Source organism: Paramisgurnus dabryanus, chromosome 24 (genome assembly GCF_030506205.2).
Source record: "Paramisgurnus dabryanus chromosome 24, PD_genome_1.1, whole genome shotgun sequence".
NCBI classification, from domain to species: domain Eukaryota; kingdom Metazoa; phylum Chordata; class Actinopteri; order Cypriniformes; family Cobitidae; genus Paramisgurnus; species Paramisgurnus dabryanus.
This window is the reverse complement of record NC_133360.1, coordinates 25,716,637-25,728,169: the sequence shown is the minus strand read 5'-3', so window position 1 is coordinate 25,728,169 and position 11,533 is coordinate 25,716,637. Positions and strand designations below refer to the sequence as shown.

The window sequence follows — 11,533 nt, the reverse complement described above, 5'->3', positions numbered from 1 at the left end:
TCCAATGCGATGTGAATATATTTCCTTGAATTGAAATAACTATATTTTTATGCTTTAAAATGTATTTATTTTATTTCAAAATATACAAAAAAGCCAAAAAAAACCCATATCTGTGAAAAATATGTTTGTAAACATTCCAAAATATATTTCAGCATATATATTCTTGGCCATTTTTAATATTTTTAAATATTCTTAAAAATATATTTTTCCATATTGGAAATAAATAAGTAGATTCAAATCTAAGCTATATCATATTAAAAACTACACTAAGCTAGCATTACTGTTTAAAATGTGTACTGTTTACTAATGTATATGTTAACTACAAATTGGTTGTCAAACTTCCCCTAACATAGCGGTAATCCATGATGGCATTTGTCATTTTCAGTGTTTGGGAAAGTCACTATTAAGTTACTTCCCAAAAAGTAACTACACATAAAAAATGATTTTCAAGAAAAAAAATTCTTAGCAGTTTTGTCTTGTTTTCATTAAAAAATATCAAAAAATTCTTAAATCAAGATGTTTTTTCTTGATGAGCAAAACGACTTAAGAAAATAAGTCTAGTTTTTAGACCAAAAATATCAAATTTAAGTGATTTTGTGCATAAAACAAGCACAAAATCTGCCAATGGGGTAAGCTAATTTGTCTTGAATTTTTCTTAAATTTTGTGTTCAAAATTTTTTTGCTTACCCCATTGGCAGATTTTTTTCCAATATAGAAATTGATATTTAAAGCTAAAAAAATATATTTTATAGAATCACACAGGATCAGTTGCTACATTATTTTTGATCATGTTTATGTACCAGCATTACTATAATGTAATACAGTTAATGCCCTCTAGGTGGCAGCAATGGTTTATGGGTAGCCAAACCACGTTGAATCTGCTGCAGATGGGACGAATTCAAATCGGAAGTGATCATCCCCGTGCTTCCTTTCGAAAAAAAAACTCTACAGCCTTTTAAAACAATTTTTGTATTTTTATTTGAACATATTGATTATTGTGATATCATTAAACAAAATGCAACTCAAATTGCTGTCATGATTTGTGCGATTGTACATATGTGCAGTATTTATACTACTACTACTACTACTACTACTACTAATAATAATAATAATAATAATAATAATAAAGATTCTGAAAATGTCTTTGAATGAAAAATCTATTTTTCAAACACAGCAATCCACAGTCAGATGTGACTTCCTGCCACATAGTGATCTAACGCAGATCTGTATAACATCAGGCGTTTACCACACGCCATTGGGCTCTCCCCGTGACGTCAATCTCCATGCTTTCGGCATCTGCGCAGGTAGCGCAGCGCTGCTGACCTCACGCGGCGTTAAACGCAACTACACGCGACTGTAGTGGAAAGCGCTCGTGCTCTCCGGGCTCAAAGTGCGGCAGGCTTGAATGAAAGTCCCAGATTGGGCGTAACTTCCCAAACGCGTTACAGGTAATCAGTTTTTAATGCGCTTTACTTCTGGACAACTGCGAACGCTTATTTAAGCTTGTAATAAATCACACTGTCTGCTGTCTGCGTTGTGTTAAACGTGCGCGTGCTGTTTCACGCATGCGTTCTGATGCAGCAAAATGATGTATTTACTTTGCTGGTTATGGATGGGGTGGATTTAAATATGTTTTTTAGAGTTACATGTCCCAGCACCGCATGGAATAAGGCTGTAATGGGGGTCTTATATGTCTCATTCATATAGTATGTATGTGTGTGATCATAGTAACACGTGTTGTGGTTTGATGCAGTACATTGATACAGATGTGTGTGGTGTGTTGTGTGGTTGTTTATAAAGGAACTAATAGATTGTCAAGTCAAATACATTAAAAACAAAAATTTTTAAAGGCTGTCATTGCTTTTTGGACATGGATTTTTGCTTGTCCAAAGTGACTTACAATTCTACATCTTTATGTTAAAAAATTTTTTTAATCCCTCCACCCATGCATTAGCCAAATGCATGAATGTAAGTAGTGATGCATATCGATTAATCTCGATTAATCTATAGCCGAATAAAAGTTATTGTTGACATCATATGTGTGCGAACTGTGTATAAACTTTTTATAGATAAATGCACACACATGCATGTATTTATTTAAGAAATGTTTACATGTGTATATACATTTGTTTATTTATGTATAATTTATATAAATACTTAAAGGTGTAGCGGAGGATTTTCTCGAATTTTAGAAAAGATCCGCCTTCTCCACATTTTAAAAAAATGCAATTGCGCAACACTCCTGATTGACAACTAGGAGGACCAATAGTCTTGATGATCTACCCGGAAAAAGAAAATCCTCCGCTTTAATATATAAATATATTATTTTTTCTTAAAATTATACATGCATGTGTGCATATTTATATATACATAATTTTATACACAGTCCACACACACATATATGATGTAACAAAAACTTTTATTCTGCTATAGATTAATCGTGATTAATCATAATGCATCCTTCTGTATTATCTCCTCTGTCCCTGAGGAAATGCAAATATTGCATTTATTTTTCTGCTCAGCTGGTCAGTTCTCCTCTAGTTTTCTTCACACTTATTTTTATAATAATGTCTGGGTGAACTCTTTCACTGGCTTTCTTCATCGCCTTCATTCCTTTGTCTGGTATAAAATGTTTTTTGGGGTCAAATACATCAGCAGGAGTCTAAGGTTCGGGGTTTGATGACAGGGTGCATTTGAAATGTTCAGTCCACCTCGTGAGTAACATAAACACAAACCGAAACTGTAATTTAATCCTTACAATTTTCATTTCTGTGTGAATGTGTTTGCATTTGCATGCGTTTGGAAAGCACCGGTCTCTTTTATGAACCTGTCTATTTGATAAGCATGACTTCATTATGACCTCACAGTTCTCCATTAGCACTTATCAAAAACATATGAGCTCTGCATGCTGGCTGCATTTAACCATGGAAACTTTCTTTTGTTTTTTTGTGTGTGTGTGTGTGTGTGTGTGTGTGTGTGTGTGTCGGTATTGTTTTTTTTTTTCAAGTCACTCTCGCTGTCTTTGGTCTTGCCGCTCCACATGCATCTGATTTTGAGTTTCCGTTTTTCCTGCTTTTTTCTATTCGCATTAGGAGCAGAAACCAGAAATTTTAGCCATGGTTAAGAACTGTTTTATTTAAAGCTATTTGTTCATAGATCAGTTGATTTCACTGATGTCCCGTCACATGACCAAAATTTAAGAAAAAAAAACTAATTTCAGATGGGCAGGTCCTGTTGTGAAACCAAATTTGCCGTATTCCTTCTCAATTTTAACACTTTCAACACCCTTTAAAGCGCACAATCAATTTTGAATTACATGCTAATCTCTATATATATTGAGCTGGTGAAGAATTTTTTTAAGGGATAGTTCACAGTAAAATAAAACAATTCTGTAATCATTTATTCACCTTCATGTTGTTCCAAAATTGTATACATTTATTTGTTTTGCCGAACACAAATTAGGGTATTTTGAAAAGTAACCAAACAGATCTGGGGCACCATTCACTTCCATAGTATGTTTTTTTTTTATTGTAATGGAAAAAATAACACCCTTAAACTTTAAATGCCTCTGGGTGATTCTCACGAAATCAAGATTTAGAAGGTGTCCAGCATCAACATTTTTAAAAAGCCCTTGAAGCCTTTTTTTTGCACATATAAGATTAAGGTCTTAACTTACTATAACCATTATTTTTAGAGGATTTAAAAAATATTTCCTATAGAATTATCATAGAATAATCAAAAATGATCATTACCGCAACGTGATATTACATTAAATATATGCATTTACAAACTCATGTTTCGGTAATGAGAAAAGTACTATGACAAACACAATTTCAACTTTTATCTGGAAAGAAAAAATAAGAACTGCTTACCTGGTAGCCATCTTGTGTGTCACAGTCAATTATGTCCCTTCCAAACTTTTTTTTGAAAATGTTAGTTGAGGGCTTAAACAATGATTGAAAATTGTTGCGGAGGATGAGAAATTGGTCTTGGGCACATTTATATTCCTTATTATTGTCTCAATGATCACCAAATACCACATGTTTCTTTACTGTAAATATTTATAGTATAACATACACTGAACCTTTTTATTTTTTAAGATTTTTTAATAATAAATATTTCCATGTCAAAGAACCCAAATCCAGTCATGGACACGTTGCGGTAATGAAAAATTTCCACTTCAATGTGAAAAAAAAAATGGTTTGTATGATGTCATTTTAAATCATGTGCAAAATAGTACATGAAGAGATGTTTGTGACTGTATGCTTCTTATTTTGATAGCATTTATGTTTTTATTAAAATGTTTCCTGACACCTCATAAGTCTAATTTTGCAAGAATCACCCAGCTTTAATACATCTGCAATGATTCCTGCCGTCTGTCAGTCAAACAAAACAGAAGATTTACAAACCCACACATATATTTGCATAATGTTCCGTTAAAAGATTTGATTATAGTTAAACAAGTTAAATGACAGAGAACATTGACATGTAAACAATCAGAGCATCTGGTCATATCACAAGATCAGCTGGTGTGGCATATGACGGCAGTGTTGCCTGTGGCCCCGGGGTCATAATAATCTCTTTATACATGTGTGGTTGGAAACAAGCCCCGTAGAGATGAACTTCCCACAGACTGAAACACAACTTCATCTGGAAGTGAGAGGAGGACAGGCCCAGCTGGGCTGATTTGGGTGTTTCACAGGCTTTGAGTGGGCTAATGTCTTGTCAAAGAGGTATTTTTCATGCAGAATTACCTCCAGTGACTGTCAGTGTCCTCTTGTACTCACAGTGTCCTGCTAAGCAGGCGTGACGTGACAAGTTTCCAGCTTCAAGTATTTTTCGCTGTCACCCTTGAAAGAGATATGCCACTTGAAGGCACAAAAATAACAGCCAATCAGAATAAATGCTGTCATGATCATTAAAGGATTAGCTGTGACAGGCGTGATCTGATCCTCTTTGACGTGTGTATGATGTTGCAGCTGGTTAGGACAAAAATGTACTTTAGGTGGTGGAGAGAAGATGCATTGCCTTGTGTTGCACTTGGTAAGGACACATGCTGTAGATGAATAAGCTAAAATTTCCTGTTTCTGGACTTTAAAAATGAAAATGTGCAGGTTCCCAGGACAGTTCCTTGTGGCTCCTCCAAATGAATTCCCATGAGCAAAGAATCTATTTGCATTAATCTTAGCAGCCGTTCTCCAATCTTCAGGGTCATTCCGGACCTTCAAAGATGAAAATAAACAGAAAGAGATAGAAGCACACACAAATGAGTTTGAGATGAAAATGTTTGATGTTCTTGCCAACATTTTGCATGCTAGAAATGAGAGGCCAGCCTTTTTACATAAGACGTTAAAATTGGACCAAATAATTGATCAAAAAAGTTGCACTTGGAGACCCTGTACTTTTGTGGCAACTCTGAACAGTTTTACGATGGTATTGGCCAGGACAGTTGCAAATGTGAGGGTCTCTCCAGGGGGCGTGTCTCTTTTGGGAATGCATTAGTAAAAATGTTCCAGGTCAGGAGTTTAATTGGCCCAATCACTGTCATTTCACATCTGAGAGCAGCAAAATCGCTCCCAGATGGGTTTGTCTGCCCTTCGCGCTGCTTGGAAACATGGGCTGAAATCCTTGGTTGGTAACCCCATGTGAATAAAAATGTGGACAAAAATGTGAAGTTGTTTTTTAGGAATAAGAATCATAATTTTTAAATGTGTTTAATTTGCTTTAATTATAATTGTTTAATTGAATAATTAGTTCTAACTAGTACTGAACAAAAATACTGCTAAGTAGCAATACTAGATTCTCAATCTTATTCAGTTTAGATCCAGCACACTTGGATACATTGTGATGTAATTTATGAACTGTTGCATGTAGGGTTGCAAAGCTTGGGAATTTTGGAAATATTCCAAATTGGAAACTTAAGGAATTCCCGTATTTCCGGACTATAAGGGCGTTTTCACATTAGCACTTTTGGTGCGCACCCGGGTTCGATTGACATCAGAGTTCGGTACATTTGGATGATGTGAACGCTGTCTTCCGAACTCGGGTGCGCACCTGCGAAACGTACTCGAGTCCGCTTAAAAAGGGTGGTCTGGGGTTCGTTTCATGTGAACTCCAGATCGGTTCGCTGCTAATGTGAGCGCAATCTTACCAAATCGCGGAAGTGAACCGCTGTTAATTACGTATTATATGGAATGTCCCACCAAAACAGAAGTGTGTGTTTGTGTGCGTGCACTTACCTTGACAACAAAATGCATAGAATGCCTGCTTGAGTTTTGTTCTTATTTTTTTAAACCTTTGGTTTTGTTTTCAAAGAAATAATACAGAATCGCACTTTCGTCTGTCTGCCGCAAACATACTAAAGTACTAAGTTTCTATGACAACGCGGTCTGTCCGCCGACGTCAATTTTTGCGGAGGCATTCAGAAATAATCTCTCTGCTTGGAGTTCGTCAATCACGCTTGTCGTCTTCTCGTTTACAGCGGTTGCCAAGCAACATGAGAACGCGCCGGCTGCAGCTTGATGATGCAAGCGTACCGCGGTTCGGATGCAAAAATAATATGTGAACACAGTCCATGGGGGGCATGGGGAGGGGGGAGCAATCGAACTCGGGTTCGGACCAGGCAATTGCACCAAATGTGAAACCGTCCTTAGTCGCACTTTTTTCATAGTTTGGCGGGTCCTGGAACTTAGTCAGATGCGACTTATACGTAAAAATTATTTCATATAAACCAAAAGAAACCGTTACCGTCCACAGACGCGAGAGTCCGCTCTATGCTGCTCCTGTATTTATGTAATTCAATGGATTCAGTGATGCGGAATGACTTCGAGACCTTTTTGAACCTGATTTGGCTTATTGTGTTAATTTAGCCTATTCATCCTCCCAAGATTGTTCGGTATGCTATTGTGTATCATGTAAATAACTGTTTGTTACTTTAACATGTACGGACACCTGTTATGTGCTGTTGTTTAGTTGAATTACTTGCCTTTACATATTAAATGTCTGTAAACGCGGCGTAATAGTCCAATGCAACTTATATATGTTTTTTATGAATTTTAGTTTATATATGCGACTTATACTCCGGAAAATACGGTAAAGCAAATTATTTGTAAATTTTGGGTAATTTATACAAACTGTATTACAAACAAACAAAAGCTTCCATAACATCTGACTTATCTTCATCTGCGTGCCACAATTCCCATATATTCCCGTGTAATTTCCATGGAAAGTTTTCCAAATTCCCTAAATTTTGCAGTTGCATGTAGAACAACCAGATCTGGTCTATGCCAACAATTCCTGTAGATAGAATGTGGTTGTCGCTCTTAAATGTGTTTATATTTGGAGCCTGAAACTATAGAGATCTTGCCAAGCACAGGCCCTTAGTTTCCACCAATATAGAGTCCCGTCAATGTGACCTTTTTCTTTTATAATGAGAAAGTCATTAACTGTGGATGACGGCCTTTGTCACTGTTTAAAGCAACGCTTTGTATCCCTACAATCCCCAGGGGATCCAATTGTGTTGACGTTAAAATGTTTCGTCTTTGAGAGACTCAGCAGCATCGCAGTCAAAACAAAGACGTCCAGCTACTTCTGCGTGTCAGTGATATATTGTTGGCGTTTGTGTGAATCCGCATGTCAAATTCCAAAGGGATCCGGGTAAGTCGCCTTTGTTTTTCGAAGCATTCAGCTCAGGTTTGAAGACTTTAAATCAAGTCCTGAGATGAAGACTTTAAATCAAGATCGAGTTGGAGGAAGCGGGGTTGGTTTGCGGCCCTAGAAAGGGAACAGAATGTGGTTTGGGGTTAGATTAAATCTACAAGCTGTTTTCAAAAGACGTCCTCCCTGAAACTTAACGCGCTTGTAGACGACAGAATTGTAGGTGGGAATCTCCAAGCTAATCTTTGACTCTGTCATCAAATCTTCCAGAATTTATGCATTTCAGTTTATGCTTACATGTGGATTTCTTAGTCAGGGTTAGAGGCTGGTACCATCTCACAGTTATGTACACAAACCTGACTGCACGTGTGCTATTGAAGATATATAGATGCTGGCAACTGTATATTATCCCTCCCTTTGCCTAAAACATCTCAGATTTCCGTGAATGTACGTGAGAGCATCTTCAGTTTAGGATGTGCGCTGCGGTTACAATGTGCAGTATGTATTATGTGTGTTATCTGCGGATCTAATCGTAATCTGTGTGATAGAAGTTATAGACATAATTTTTATAGTTTATGTGTGTAATGCAGATTTTCCCAAAACAGCATTTTTTTTCACTGTAAAAGAAAGATTACTTGCCTTAAAAAGTTACCTGGTTTTGAGTTAATTAAACTAAAACGCCACCAATTATCCGATTTCCTTTGGTGTATAAGTGTGTATTAGTACATGTTAAAGAGCACCTATTTCATTACTAAAAAACAATGTTATTTTGTGTATTTGGTATAATACAATGTGTTTGTGTGGTTTATGGTTAAAAAACACATAATTCTTTACATACCGTACATTTTTGTAGCTCCAGATTTCACTCTCTTCCTGAAACGTACGGATCAGCAGGAAATGTGATGCTCCTTACCATGTTTGAAAGATTTGCTCACAAGGCAATGCTAACAGGAATTCACTTACAGGCTGTGAGTCCGAAGCGAGAGGAATTATGATAATGTTGGTCTTATCTACATTGCCAATCCCAGGAAGTAAACTGTTGCCTACAATCCATGTGTTTGTTGTAGTCCAAGAAAAGAGATTTACGTTGGAGACGATAAATCGCGTCAACGTTTACTCTGGGATTTGTACCTTTTGCATATCGTTAAATGAATAGTCCATTTTCTTAAAAGAAAAATCCAGATAATTTACTCCCCACCATGTCATCCAAAATGTTGATGTCTTTCTTTGTTCAGTCGAGAAGAAATTATGTTTTTTGAGGAAAACATTGCAGGATTTTTCTCATTTTAATGGACTTTAATAGAGCCCAACATTTAATACTTAACTCAACACTTAACAGTTTGAGTTTCAACGGACTATAAACGATCCCAAACGAGGCATAAGGGTCTTATCTAACGAAACGATTGTCATTTTTGACAAGAAAAATAAAAAATATGCTCTTTTAAACCACAACTTTTCGTCTAGATCCGGTCGTGATACGTCAGCGTGACCCCACGCAATACGTCATGACGTCAAGAGGTCACAGAGGATGAACGCGAAACTACGCCCCAGTGTTTACAAGTGTGGTGAAAGAAGACCGTTCCGACGTTGTTGTATGTCGAATGATACTAATGAATGTCTTTGTGTCAGTTTATTGTTTACAATAGTCCGCAAATGTGCGTTTTATATATGTAACACGTGACCTCTCTACGTCACTACGCATTTACGTTAGGTCGCGCTGGACCGGACCTAGACGAAAAGTTGTGGTTTAAAAGAGCATATTTTTTATTTTCTTGTCAAAAATGACAATCGTTTTGCTAGATAAGACCCTTATGCCTCGTTTGGGATCGTTTAGAGTCCTTTGAAACTCCGTTGAAAAAAACTGTTAAGTGTTGAGTTAAGTATTAAATGTTGGGCTCTATGAAAGTCTATTAAAATGAGAAAAATCCTGCAATGTTTTCCTCAAAAAAACATAATTTCTTCTCAACTGAACAAATAAAGACATCAACATTTTGGATGACATGGTGGTGAGTAAATTATCTGGATTTTTCTTTTAAGAAAATGGAATATTCCTTTAAAGAGCACCTATGCTCTTTAGTAAAGACCGACATTATCATAATTCCTCCCGCTTTGGACTCACAGTCTGTAAGTTAACTCCTGTTTGCATTGCATTGTGAGCGAATCTTTCAAACATGGTAAGGAGCGTCACATTTCCGAGGTATTCAGGCCAATCACAACGTACATATTAGTTGGCCAATCAGGGACACAGAGCTTTTCAAAATTAATGAGTTTTGTTCCAAATCCGTGCGTTTCAGGATGTAAGTGAAATCTGGAGCTACAAAAATGTACGGTATGTGGAAAATTACGTGTTTTTAAACTATAAACCACGCGAACACATTGTATTATAACAAATACACAAAAAAACATTGTGTTTTAGCAATGAAATAGGTGCACTTTAACTTTTTTATGGATCATAAAAACTTTAGGTGAATTCAACCGTTGCAAAGAAAACTGTCGGTGTTTTGTTTCATAGATTTGTATATGAACTTGTATGTGTGTTTGACCCTATTACCGTAACTTTGAGGGTGGTTTGTGGCCTCTCGCCCACAAAGGAAATGAGCTCTATTGCATTGATTGCTCAACAAGAAAAAATAATAAGCTAAATATAACGTCCCATCTGCCTGGCGAACACACCCTACTTTTAGTTCCTGTTATTACATTTACATTTACGCATTTACGCATTTGGATTTTATCCAAAGTGCATTAGAAGGTATACAGTTTTTTTATCAACATGTGTTTCAAACCCATGACCTTTTGCACCAAATGCACCTTTTGAGGGCCCAAAATAACTTTATTACATTTGCCAAAAGGGTAAATTGCCACAATCTACACCTTGTTTGTGACAAACTGTGCAGGACATTGTGTCATTTTGTGGTATTGCTTGTTACAAAAATGTGAGATGCAATGCGATTTTCTTCCTCTTATTTTTTTATTTTTGTTATTGACACATTTTTGTCAGCACATTGGTGTTATTTAAGCCATATATTTGCTTGCAGTTCGACATAAAATCTGTAAATGTTTAATTTACCTATTAATGTAATAGATATGAGTATAGGCCAAAGTTTTGGACCTTGCTTACAAACAACACTTTAGTGTTTAGTGTTTTATGTGAAGGGTTCATACGAGCAACCCAAACAGGTCTCGAACTATCGTCCCTGTTTGGCGTCACGTACAAAAATAAATATAACTTGCTCTTATGTGAAGGTCACATTTGAGATGCTTGATGGTGTTATTTGAAGTTAAATGCGAGATTGGGAGTTTATTAACCTTTATGAAACCATGTTATTGGCCAATCATTTAGCAGGAATGCAAGTGGCATTTACATTTCTTTATTTTGACGTGTGCTCAGAGATACTCTTTAACATTATAATGACTGTGTGTACAGTACAGTAGATATTTGTGGATGTGTTACTCCATGTTTATTGGCCATTAGGATCAAGTTTACTACAGGGTGTTGAAATAAGACCTCTGGGACCCTCCAAAGTTTACGCTACTGGCGAATGCTCATTCCAAATGCCTTGCATTCCCTTCTAATATTGGACCTTAACAGCTTGGATTATATTTCTCTTGAATATCTTATAAAAATATCTGCCTTTGGTTTGCCATATAGCTATCCGCCATTTGATATAGATGGGTTTCAATCACCCAAATTCTATGTACATTTTGAAGTATCGCATAAGAAACGAGTGATGGAAACACCAAGATTCGAATAAAAATCCATTAATTCACAAAAAAGTTTGGTAACAATATACAATACAATATAGTTTCTCATTTTGTATCCACTTAAAAAATCGCTTTTGTGGGCCTTGAAAGTTGTGAATTGTGTTGCTGTCTATGG

The 11,533-nt window shown here is 36.3% G+C and overlaps 1 protein-coding gene across 1 annotated transcript in view; it reads left to right on the top strand.

Moving 5' to 3' along the window:
• Window positions 1-1,344: 1,344 nt before the first annotated feature.
• The window catches only part of add3a (adducin 3 (gamma) a), a 111,563-nt gene continuing 101,374 nt past the window's right edge, over window positions 1,345-11,533 (top strand). Inside the window, exon 1 of the mRNA XM_065259639.1 lies at window positions 1,345-1,448. The gene's annotated coding sequence lies outside the window, so the exon portion shown is untranslated. The remainder of the gene's footprint in view (window positions 1,449-11,533) is intronic.